We start from the raw sequence: 14,322 nt of genomic DNA on the forward strand, positions 1-14,322 counted from the left end.
TTTGTGTGTGTTAAGATGCCTTAATATTTTAATACATGATAAATATTCTATATGGCTATAATGCATATATTACATATGAAATGAGGTGCATGTGTGTGTATGTATATATACAAAGTGATATAATAAGAACACAATACATAGTTTTTGCATAAAATGGATTGCCTTCACAGTTAGAACGTCACCCTCTAATTTTGCCTTAGTTATACGGACCTGACGGTTTCTGACACTGAATAATACTTCCAACAGCAACAGTATCTTGTAACTTCAAACACTGTTCTTTTCCAAGGATACACACCATTCTGTTGTGAGTACCAAATGCTTTTCCCTATAAAGATATCTCAAGAGTGTATTTACTTGCCAATTGTATCGATAAATGAAGCTGCTGCAGAAATGAAATAAAGTTTAAGTCATGAAGTATTAATTCATTTTCTTTGAAGGTAGTTATCATCAGTGTGATGCTGAGAGGTACTAATATTGTTGGAACACCTATGCTGGTGTTTAGTGGAATGCATTTAATTCTCTGAATTAAACTAGCAATCTCATCAAATGAGTTCATTTTCATTTTGTTTTTATTATTATTTCAGATTATAACCTTTTTACCTTACTTCAATGTTTAGTGACTATATGGACAGCTGTGCACTTGTGGTAAATGATGTCTAAAAATGAATGCATTTTAAAATGCCAAGCTTTGCAGTCCATATAGACATTGATAAAATGCCTCAGATTACAACACAGTTAATTATATATTGATAAAATGCCTCAGATTATAACACAAAGTTAATTCTATAACTCACCATTTATCTGCAGCTGTAATGCTGCAACTTAAACTTCAATGTGTATCACTCTGCTGACTTAAGCAAATAAAGTAACGTGTACATCACTGTTACTTTTACAATCCACTTTAGTTTTCATTGCACAAATATAGTGGAAAAGAATGTTTCACACTGTTTTATGATGCAGTAAAATTAGCAGATACTGAGATTTAGTTTATTTGGTTTTCACGCATTGCAGTGTATAACTGAAGTCCCATTTAGTTGTTTCAGAATAAGTGGGTATGTTGTACTCACATTACAGCCAAGCGCTGAGGCTGTCACACTGCCATTGGAGCATTACCAAAATATTTACTATTCTTGTTACATTTTTATTTATGTATCTGAAGGTTTTAATAGCAATAATTCATCTGATCAGTTACTGATGTTTTGACTATTGGTGCAAGCAGGCAGTTTGCCAAAGAGTTACGTTTGCTGTGTATATGTGTGTGTGTGTGTGTGTGTGTGTGTGTGTGTGTGTGTGTGTGTGTGTGTGTGTGTGTGTGTGTGTGTGTGAAATAATCTGGAGAGGAACTTATTTATTTATGTTTATTTATTCTAGGTATTTATTTATTTATTTATTTACTGTATCAGTTCTTTAACAGGAATTAAGTCCTAGAAGTTTAATCCTAGATGCACACACCTTTATTTCTGCTCATTAATTTGATAAATGTAATAAGAAATGAGTTGTGGTGACTTGTACTTTCACTGTGGTCCAGGGATGGTACTCATGGATAATATCCATGTCTCCTTAATGGAGCTTTGACTTCATTTGGTGAGGAATTCAGGAGAATGCTGTTTCTAAGTTGATAATGTGAGGATATATGTAAAATCCAATACTTGGACAATACAAGAGTCACTGCTGCTACTTATTAGACGTTTGTTCTGATTTTTTGTATCCCTTACAGATCTGTCTGCCAAATATTTTCACAATATTCTCAATATATTTCTATTCCTCTTTTTCTAAAACAAATCAGCAATTTAAACTCATTTAAAACTCATCTAAAGTAGTATCTGCTGAGTACAAGGTCATGCTTCTGCTCATCTATTGGTTAAAATAACTTAGCTTAACCAATCCCAAGAGTTAGAACCCACACTCTGCTGCTTCCCAATTCACTCAAAGGTCATACAGCATGTGAATTCAGCTTCCTGTTTCCTGATCCCACTCAGGCCTTCTCATCTCCCTATTTTTTTTTCAGAAGACATCGTTATAAACTCTACCATCCTTAATTTTCCTCCTCCTTCTTTCACATTTAATATTTACTGTCTCTAACCTACAATTCTTTTCCTTTTCTCCTTCTCAGAATTGTTTTCAGTTATCTTTCATGCTTTATTTTTGCTTTTCTTACATTTCTCACTTTACCTGTTCACTTCCTACTGTCAGTTTCCTTACCTGAAATTTCAGATGTTTTTCAATCGTTTATATACTGTAATGAATACTCCAGTTATTTTTCACCTTATATTACATACGTCTCATTATTTTGTCCTTGTTACTTAGTATAATTAGAACTTCATCACTTCAGTGTTGTAGGATATTATCACAAAATTACATTATATTGCATTGTTGTTTTAAAATTGTATTGTACAGCATTATATATCTTTCTTTTGTAAGTTTTTACTGTTATCTTTCATGACTCTGTATCATTTTATAACTCTTAACAAGGTTAATCATTAATGGTAAATTGTATATTTTGTACTGGAGCTTTCCTCCCTGGGCTTCTGCTGAAAAGGGTCTTTTTAGGCCCAGTCAGACTTACCTGATAAACAAATGCCAATAAATAAATAAAATCGATATTGTCTTTATGGCACAGACAAAAGTTGTACTTTAATGGCATATAATGCAACAGCCATTTAAAAGTAGCCTTTTATCTGTGTGTGTGTGTGTGTGTGTGTGTGTGTGTGTGTGTGTGTGTGTGTGTGTGTGTGTGTGTGTGTGTGCTTGTGTCTGCATGCATGTGTATGTATATGAGTGTGTGTGTGTGTGTGTGTGTACAATTATTACACTGCAGTTTGCTTAATCGAGTATCATAGTTCTGAGGCCATTGTAAGTGAACTGCTCCTTCAGAGACATTTTTCAACTGTGATCCAGACCACAAGGGGTATATTAAGTTTTAATCAAATGAATCAGAATTCTATGATAGACAGTAATATTTTGTTTTCTGTTTTTCTGGGAAAGTGTAATTACAATATGAAACAGCAAGCTAAGACAGGTGAAGTACACTGCTTGCTTGGTAAGATTTATTTAATTAGTACAATACACAGGACATTAACAATTTCAACACTAGTTGGCAATGTCAAAATGATAAGTACTTATTTTTTAATCTTTAATTCAGTGCTGTCTAAAATGTATAATCTTAATTCACTTTACAACAATGTCAGGAGTGTGTATGTTTGATTCTGAGCTGCAAACAGGTTTCTGCAGTGTTGCCTTGTATTTTATTTTATTCATTTATGCTTTTGTTGACCTGATTAGTGCCTTTAAGCCTGTGGTCTATTTGCAGGGGAGCTCCAAGGTGATATTCATACTGACTAGGGGAAATTTGGCCAGGGCACTGGAGAAATTCTCTAATTCTTTTTGAAAAGTGCCATGGAATCTTTTACATCCACCAGAACTGCTACCAACTCAGGCAGATGGGACATCAGTTCAACATCTTATATGAATGATAGAGGGCAAGTAATGGGCAAAATGTTAATATATTTTCAACATAATGTTCGAATGAGTTCAAGTATGCATATGTGTGCCTGTCAATCAGAACATGCGTGTTTATCTTAAAATTTCACTCGTTTAAAATCTGTAGAGTTGCCTATGATCAATACTAAGCATGCTTACATTCTCAGTAATGCTGTTAACTGGAGCCCAGAACTGTACGTTATTTACATTATTTTCTTGTTCTAACTTTATCTCTGCCATTGCTTTGCGCAAGGTATCTCTTTTTTGCAGTACCACATATTAGCCTCTAGATGGCAGAAATATACAAGCAGCCTTGCTCTTCACCACAGGAGAACAGATACTGAATCTTGCCTGCTAAATAGCCCTTCTCTCATACAGGACATTGTTTACTGGGATTCTAGTAAAACTGTTGTTCATGACAACATTAAGCCGACAGAGAGCTGGCAGTGTGAACATGAGTTTATAACAACCATTTTGTTCAGTCTGTATTACATATTTTTCAGATCTGTATGATTATTGTTAAAGAAGAGCTGCAAACCCTTGGCTATTAACAAAACAGGCACGCTGTACATTTCCTAGCCTTGCTACTGTTATACTCATCTTACCATTTTTAATAGTGGATACCAATAAAACATTATGGCTATACTATAGGTGACTGTTTAGAATCTCAGCTTTAAAAAGAGAACATACACATATTCTGCTTAATGGAAAAAGTTATTGTGCAAATCAAAGCAGCTCTCTTAATTTCCTTGTGTATAAGCTTACCTGTATGCAGAACAAGAGAATCAGCAGAACCCCAAAAGAAACAGTTCCCTCTTTGCCATCAGCCACTTAGTCCTAGATAAATATGTTAAATGGCATAAACTAACTGATGTAATGAAGCCTTTCACTGTTATATGTAATGCATTTAATCAGTCATACCTACACTTCATGAGAATGTTTTTTTTTCCTTTGCCATAAATGATGAAAAAATGCTGTTGTGAGTATGCTTCTCTGTGCCAAAAGAAGAGGGGCCCAACCGATGCCCCTGCATACGGCAGCCAGCGTGGGTAGGGGGTAGGAATAATAGCTCAATCTTGAGTAAGTACTCACTGGAATGTTTAATGAGCTCTGTGGCAACAAAGAGGATTAGAAATGCATGAAACTGCTACTCGCAACAGAAAGCTATCAGTTTCCTGATAAGAAAACAGTAATATAGGATGCTACTGACTTAAAATGTTATATGCTGGTTATGAACGGTTATGAAAATATTAGCTTAAGAGCTAGTAATGGCTTAGGCTTCTGTGTGATCAAGTTTTCATTGAACACATGCATTTTACCAGGATGTATAGGAGTTTTATTTAATATGCTTTGTTGAGTACTCATAAATCTGCAAATATGCGTGCTATATAATAGATGCAAAAGCCTTCATCTATATTTATTTATTTATATATTTCTTATCATATTTAACAATATCTTGAGCTGATCGGTATCATAATTTATAACAAAAGTAATTTAGATGTGATGATGTTTCAACCACATTTAAAGAAATCTGTCTGCTCTTGCGTTGGGTAAGAAGTTTTAAGTTATATGCTGCATTCTTCAATTTTGATGGGTTATATACCTTGAATGGCCAATTTAAAATAAGCCTTATTATTCGATCAGCACGATGACTAATCACACTTGCATCCAAACAGACTGATAGGAGGGAGGCCATGATGGGATTCAAACATTCTCAGATTGCACTTCAAAGGTTGCCTACTGTGCATTATAACATTATGGCTGTTCATTCATGATGAATATTTTTTTAAGAGTTTTCATAATTTTGTATAAACCGAACAAACCAAAGAATGATTTGTCTAAATGAGCAGTCACTGCAAATACTATATATGTTTTTTTAAGTAAAAATACACATTAAGATTACAAGTGAAAAATTGTGCTGAAAATTGTTATTATGCATTATTGTTTTGAGGCCATTGGGTGTACAGTTGATTTGTATGTGCAATTAGAAAGTAGAAACGGTTGTGATACTAATTGCAGGGTACATTAAAAACACTGAATTCATACAATAAGAAATGATTACTTCATTCTAACTGTATAGGTCGAGACCTGCAAATATCAAAATAGATGGAAAATGAACATGAGGCAATCTTATAGAAGCCTGACTAAATTAGAAAGACTCATTTCATTCAGAACACTCTGAAATGTTTCATTGAGAAGATTGATGCATAATGCCCAGGTGGGTTTGTAACAGGACACAGTGGATAGAACACAATTTTTACTTTAATTCATCCCATAATAGGAATGAGCCAGGCAGCTAGAGACATGGAAATTTTATTATATTTTCTTAAAGTATTAAATTCTCTTTCTAGACAAACTTTATTAAACAGTATGGAGAATTATGGGTTTGGGCCTCTAATAGGAGTTTGATAATGGTGATATTATCAGTAACATTTAATAAAGCACATAAAGTAATGACAATTTAAATTATTTCCCACACACACATACACACACACACACACACACACACACACACACACACACACACACACACACACACACACACACGAGTGTGTGTATGTGTATGTGTGTGTGTGTGTATGTGTGTGTGGAGGGGGGTGGGGGGTGTGGGGGTATATATAGATATGTGTATACATATATATATATATATATATATATATATATATATATATATATATAAATATATTAATAGGCACATGTATGTGAGTTAATAAATATATATATATATATATATATATATATACATATATATATATATATATATATATATATATATATATATATATATATATATATATATATATATATATATATATATATATATATATATATATATTCATCCATATATCTGTAATTATATAATTTATATTTTTTTCATAGAGTTATGAGGCGGGGATCCTTCTTGTCACCATTTTTATTTATACTGTGCTAGAATTATTTATAAGCATGAGAGGTAACGTTGGCATATTGTAACTTACGATGCAAAGCCCCACTCTATAGGATACTATATTGTGTCAGATTTTCTGTAGTAAGAAGAAGCCGGGAGGCCTTGCTTCTTCATTTACTGATGGCTCTCAAATAATTTAAAGGTGAATCCAGACTGAATATGGATGTAAAAGAATCAGTCTCCCCTTCAACAAAGTCTCACTAACTGCTTCCCATCTATTTTGTGGGGTATATGTTTAGACTTGAGATGTATTACTCTGATGTTTACAACTGACAAGTTCTGACAAGCATTGTTCATCAAATATGGGCCATATGTAATGCCTGCTTTTTGTCTCTTTCGATGATGGTTGACTTGGTAAAACTGATAACCATGTTCTTAGTTCTCTGGATGTTGGGGTACAACCCAGTCTGGTATTCCTTCTGTCACCATGGAAACTTGCAGCATATGCTTGGCATTTTTCTTTGGACTGGGAAGTTCCCTTAGCTTAGTTGCAATGTGTTGGTTTTAGGTGAGGCCACATAAATTATGAAGTAGTCTGTTATACATTGTATCTGTGGTCTTTTCCTCTCCATTTTAGCTTAAACTCATAGATATGGCATGGATTAGGAGGCTGGACATGGCCATATAGAAGGTCAGCTACCTGTCTAGGCCATAAGATGCTGAATACAGGAAAAGCCAGGTTGGGTCACCTGACAAACTGGCAGGGTTTGATTATAGATTCTTGAACACAAACCCACTTTTGACTTCTGATGAACCCTTGATTGGAAGGGAAATATTTTTCCTGAAATCCTGGAATAAAAGTCAGATTAATTATGTGTGGGACCAGTGGTTTCTAGGCACATTGACTTGCAATTGTTTCCTGTTGTGACAGAAATGTGTGTGGTATGCGCTAATTTGTGGAAGTTTTTTTTTCAGATATGCCTTGTGTTTAAGATGGCTTCTGGATTTCATCCATGTAGAAATGATTAGTGTAAGGGACGTTAATAATAGGGGTCATGCTAGTTGAGATTATGTGCAGTTGTGTAGATATACTATGTAGGGAATGTTTTGTCCCACATTTACAAGCTAAGAAAAAATCATTTCTAGGTAACAATAGGGTGTCCATGGTTGAAGGTACAGGAAAAACAGGTTCTCTGAAAGAAAATGGAGGAGTAGAGGGTGGCTTAGTAACTGCCTCTTCACTTGGTTTAAGCTGGTTACCATGGCAATTCAATGGTAGTGGCCAGGTTAGAAATTATTTTTTGTTTAGGGGTTAACTGCCTAATTTAATTCTTGGAGCAAGAATGTGGCAGATTTCTATAATTTAGTCTGAGAATATCTTCTGGTGATGGGCATTTAGTCTGATTTTTAAGATCTTTGAAGTAATTTTATTTCAGGGAGGGTGGCAGGTATTGTTATTGCTTTGGGAGTTATATCAGCTAAAGCCAGTAGCTGGTTGTCTGAAAGAAATGGACAAGGGCTAAGGTGATCAAAGAAGCAACAAGATGATATGGTGCTGACGTTTGCTGATTGCAGGCATTTAATTTCATCTGCTATGTCTAGAACTAAGGTTCTAAGTATTTAGAGGAAACAGTTTCGTACTTGTAAGTTGAAATGGTGAGAAAGACTGGAAAGCTTATTTCTGTAACAATTTATAAGTACCGCTTTAAAGTGCCTCTAACTCGGGGAAGAGGGCTTGTTAATATGTTTTGTTCTTTGATCATGGGACTCTAGACATATTACTTCATGATTTTTCGAGTTAATCTGTTAACATTTCTTGTATAGTTTTATGTATGTCATTGCTACTTTGATCGAAAGAATAATGCAACTGATCTCGTTTTTTACTCCAAAAATATAAATTGTGTATTTCTTTAAAATGCATTTCCAATAAAATATGGTTAAAAGTTTATCGTTAATGCACACTTTAATACATGTCTGCCTGGATGTAAAGAACTGCAGTTTTAAACTAAGGCCATATATGTTAGAAGTACATTTCTCTTACTTGATTTAATACATTTTCGCATTTTAAGTGAAATACAGTATAGGCAGAAATAGTATATCACAAATATTACCATATTAAACATTTTATATTATGCATGAACATTAATGCAGAAATACAGCAGCTGTATTTTATGAAAATCTCTTACATTTTCAGTTTCATCTTATTTGTAAAGATAAAATTTATTTGTGTATGTTTTTGTTATCTTATTTCATTACATTTTCCAGAGGATGAAACCATCTAAAATAAAACCATCTAGTATTAGTATCCATTTTATTGTTGGCATTTTTAAGTCCAGATTTATATTAAAACTATACAAAACACAGTCTGTAATTAAACTGCTTTCAAAATTATTAATTTATTTTAAACTTATGGTTATGAATAATCAATTACATTTATTTTATAGGACATAAATAATTGCCTATTTTTGTTATTCATCATTTAAGGAAATGCTGTTTCAGTGCTCTAGTAAATTAAATACTTTGCAGATGAGAAAAATGTGTAGGGTTAAATAATAAAAATAAACAATGACTGACCCTCACCTCACCATATCAAGTTCCAATTTATACTTTGCAAAATATCTTTCAACTATGTTAACTTTACATATGAAAGCTATAATTCATAAATGCTGCTAAATCCAGTTTTATTTCTGTGCTGAGCTATACCTAATTAATTTAAAATGCAATAAAGAAGTTTGATTTGGCTGAATGTGCTGCAGTTATTTGTCCTTAAAGATACATACACAAAATTCAGTTCATCAATCTTTTTTTTTTTTTTTAATAATGAACCAAAGTCAGTGTTAACACATCTAGAAATAAACAATAAAATAAAGAATGGAAGACAAAAGCTTTACAGTAATTTCTGATTTTTTTCCATGATTTGCCCGTGGATATTCCTTTACTATCATAAAATGTAAAGAGCTTATAAAATGAATACAAACATTATGAAAAAAAAAATAAAACGTAAAGAGCTATTATTAGAATTATCATATCATCCTTAATAAACAAAATCAATACATGTGCTTTCTGTGACAGTATTATAATCAGTCAGTAGGACTGTTTCCCTTAAAGAAAGAATTCAGAAAGAATTCAATGGACAAGTTCAACAACTGAACAGCAGTGTTGTGAGGGGTTACATTTTGCCACTGTTTTTAGTTGATGACATTGTCTATATTTTTCTTAGCAAAGACTAATAAAGTAATATTTTTTACTGAAATGACTGTATATTATCTTGCACTCATGCTATTGTGAATTCTTACTGAAGCAGATATTAAAATGGACAGATGCAAGTACACTTCAGCTGGTAAAACATGAATAGCAATAAATTCTGAATGAGTTCTGATATATGTAGTGCAGTCAGCTGTCCTTTGTTCTATACTCAGTCATCTGTAAGTGAAGCTATGGATTTTAATGAATGTTTAAAATCTGATATTCAGAAAGGATAAATGATGACATTGTGTGCCAGTATACTGATAAGACTCCCAGTAATAAATAAAAATAATTCTAATGTCTTACGTCATTGATGCTATAAATTTGGGGAAATCACTCAAATATAAATGCTTCAGAATGCAGTTCATGTTTGAAAATAACAGACGTCTGTAATATTTTGAATGATAGTAGACATTTTTAAGGAAATATATACTTTGTTCATTACATAAGATGCACAAATGCTATTTCCTTAATACACTGCTGCATTTATTCAGTACTTTTACCTATCCAGCTTTATTTCTACTTACACCATCTTTTGTTTTCTGTTGGGCAGCTAGCTACAAAAAGATAGATTTCCATGAGGGCAAATAGATGCTGAAAGATATGTTTCTTTCTCTTACTGCTTCTAAAACAGATGGTGTTTTGTGCTGAACACAGTCAGAACCATTCTTTGTATAGGCCTTGTAACCTCTCCACCTGTATGAAACCAGACTAAAGCCTAATGAACACTTTTTGTAAATGTCTGGACTGAATTACTCTCAGTATGAGCTTCCTATTGGGCTTTCAATATTCTCTATTGCTTATAGATGATGACCAATAGAAAGAAACATGCATGTGTTGTTAATTAAAAAAAGCTTGCAATTAAATACATTTCTTCAAGGAAAAAGTTTAATATTGCAGCATACTATATTGCGTAAGCAATGTTAAATATATTTCTATTATATTAAATTTTAAGGATTTATATCAGTGTTAACTCTCCGTGTGTATTTGGATGAAAACTATTCATATCAAGCAAATTTAGCAGTAATATCTGCAATATCAAATTGTAGATTTGAAAAATATAAGCATATTTGCCAATACAGGAAATGTGAACTATTGTTTGTATAGAATACATATCTATAAATCTGTATATACTAACAAATAAATAACATAAAATGCAACAGTTGCAATAATCGTGTATCTATATAAGGAAATTATAGCAATCTTATTTTCAAAAATAAATACAAATTATATAGAAAAATATTGTAGGAATAGTGAAAAGTAGTCCATAGTCTTTAAGAATAAAGACATATTTTTTTCTTTTCGACCATTTTCTCAATTCTAAAATAGTGCATACACATTTTTAGAAGCAATAGTATTGCAGACTACATTGATAGTGTGTTCATGTGAAATTTAAAAGAAGCACTTCATATGTAAAATGTACAAGAAAGAAATGTGTACCTTAAGTGTGAGAATGTCAGTTTTAAAATATTAACCACAAGGTCACTATAAGTCATAGTATTATTTATTGTTTCTGATGCAACTTGCAAAATGTGAAATATAGGTTTTCATTTTTTACACTGGGTTGTTGTCTATGTTGCACTAACAAATATGTTTAAATATTAAAATATTTAGCAAAAAGGATACTGTTATTTTAAGATAGCGTATGATGGGCAAGACGCTATAATTATTATATGATGTTGAATGTGCAACGTTTAAATCATTAACTACCTAGGAGTGGCGAACAATGAATAAAAATACTTAAGAAGCAAGTAGTCCTTGGTTTTCAGCTTATTGAATATCTTTTACAGGACCAGAAAATCCCCATTGTGTAATGACTATACAATGAAAACTGAAAGATATTGTTTGAGCACTGTTACTCAAACGTGTCAGCCTTACTCCAGATATGAGTGACCAGTTCTGATTAGTTTGATGAAAATTAAGACAAAAAAACAATGCAAAGTCTGTTGCACTGGGTTTTATTTTCATTTTTTGGCATCTGAGCAAGAGCAAAACAGTATTATGCTTAGCTTAAAATATGTAACATTTTAACAGTGATAAAGAATGCAACTGAAGATTTTTGAATGAACATTCTACACAAATTAATCTAATAATTTTCTTCTACAGATAAAGAATGAAACTAACAGTATTCCCTCATGGTTTACATCTGCATGTTGCAAAAGAGATGCCAACAAGGCAAAGTGGATTGTATTTAAACAGAAGTCATATTGGATATAATAAAAATGTGAAATCTATTTCTTAAGTACAAATGCTGATCCAACATTAGCATCCTAAATGGTTTGTAGACAGTCATTTCTAGTAGTTTTTTTAATCATACGCAGATCAATCACATTTTGTTCTTGCAAGGTAAAATATCAGTCTCGTAAGAGACATTTTTCATGTTTTCCTTTCTTTATTTTGTTACTGTTCTGGATTAAGCAATGTCTTATTTATAATCAAAATTTCGGGGCTTTATGTTTCTTTTTTTATGTATATCTGTCATAATCCTGATTTTTCTCAAATGTTTCTGATTGCATCTGAAAAATGAGGCTCAAGTTAATAGAATACAAACTATAATGGACTCAGTAATGAAAGCACATTCAAAATTAAATATTCACTATCTCTTAAATAGCTTAACTATCTGTACTCAGACCTGCCTCATATAAAATACATTAAATAGAATTTGTTCATTATATACTGCTTTATTTATAATCGATAATTGCGGTGCCCAGTATTGTTTTTCATAGTCAAATATCAGCATTCTGGTATATAAATGTCTGTGGCTATCATTCATTCTGATAGATTTATAGAGAATTGCTTCATATCATCATTTCTTTTATGGAATATATTTAAATACACAAGGTGTTTTAAGAAAACAATAACTGATTTAGCACAGTTTCAGTTATATAATTTGTCTGCTCTTTGTAGCCTAGCAATTTTCAACAATGTATACACATTTACCTTTACAGGCACTGCTGGACTGGACTGTATTATTTTTGTCTGTATAGATGAAGATATTGGAGTGTATGAAGTCCGGGACACATGCATCAGTAATGCATCTCTCATTTAATGAAGTAGAATATAATCTTATACTAGGAAATGCTATTAAAACGCAAAACAAAAACTGCACAACTCCTAGTATAGCATCCCCTGGGCAAGAAAGAATGTTCATGCTTCCTTCAAAACCATCCCAGCGTGAGTGATGGAGCAAAGTTTCCTGAATTTTCACCATTCTCAGTTATACCAGGTGACCTTAGGCTTGGGAAGGTGGCCTAATGGTTAAGGTGTTTGCCTTACAAACACAAGGTGCAGGGTTTGAGTCTCACAAGGGATAATTGGATAGGCTTAAAATGTCTCGTAAGGGCAGTCAGCTTAGTACTAATCTGTGAACCTATGAACCAGGTGACATCTTATTTCATCTGTCTACTCCATGTATGGTTAAACACTATCCTTACATCTAAGGGAGTACGGCTGTTGTGACATCAGAAGGGCACTGCCAGCAAGTACCTCCAGCCATGCAGGTAGGACTTTACTATAAACAAAAACAAGCTGTAACACTAATGAATTTCAATGGTCTGGTCTTTCTTTCCTATTGACACATTAGCTCTGAAACATTGTCAAGAAAATGACTACTAGACATGGTAAACCACTGCCACAATAGTTTTTATCTATCACTTTCAATGCATGGAAATGTCTACCAAATGTTGGTAAGCTTTGTAAAAGCTAGATAAAAAGGACATCAGGACTTGTATATAAAAGAAATGGCACAAACTCCTTTAAATTCTATCAGTGGCACCATTCCATCTGCAGGTTGGTGAACAGGATATATCTGCACTTTATTGCAAAGTATCTGCAGCATTACAATAACTGTAGTGAAGGAATCATAAAAAACATGTAGAACTTTGTGTATATAGTATATTAATGTGCATAGTATATTAATGTGCTCAAAATCAATACATCTTCAAATGTTTGTGTGTGTGTGTGTGTGTGTGTGTGTGTGTGTGTGTGTGTGTGTGTGTGTGTGTGTGTGTGTGTGTGTGTGTGTGTGTGCGCATACGCGTGTGTGTGTGTGTGTGTGTGTGTGTGTGTGTGTGTGTGTGTGTGTGAGTGCTGTGCATTTATGTTTACTACTTACTAAATCTGTAAAATTACTTCACAGTTAAAATGTGTTATGTTGTGAGAACAGTAGCTTACGTGCTATGTTTTCCTGTAACTGTGCAGTACTTTGTAAGTGTAGATGGTGTTGCCTACAGAAACAATATTTTTTTCTTTTTTTTTCATTTACCTGACTCACCATACCTAGCAGCACAATGTTGCATGTGAGAAATGGATGGCACTGAAGATACAATAGAAAAGCTAGGTTAATAAATAGAGTAAGAAGCTGGGTTCTTATCATGCAGAGGCTTGGAATGAATAAGGAACACAGAAACAGTTAATAAATGTAAACAGTGCATATGTGATCCAGATAACAAGGTGAGTCTGTAGCTCCTGACACAGTGTCCTTATATGTGTGAGCACAAGTCACTGATGACAATGAATATGCAATACTCCTACAGAGTATGTGTGCAGATGTTATGTAATCTTGTGCTATTTGCTTTTGATGTAGGAATAACCTAGTACTGTTAAAATGTCCTCCAAATTATTAGACATCAACTGTATCATTAACGTCTAAATCACTAAAATCTTAAAGGAATTAATAATATGAAACAGTCTCCTATTGCTGAAAATAT

The sequence above is a fragment of the Protopterus annectens genome, chromosome 15.part0, assembly GCF_019279795.1.
Source record: "Protopterus annectens isolate FY-2018-M chromosome 15.part0, PAN1.0, whole genome shotgun sequence".
NCBI classification, from domain to species: Eukaryota; Metazoa; Chordata; order Ceratodontiformes; family Protopteridae; genus Protopterus; species Protopterus annectens.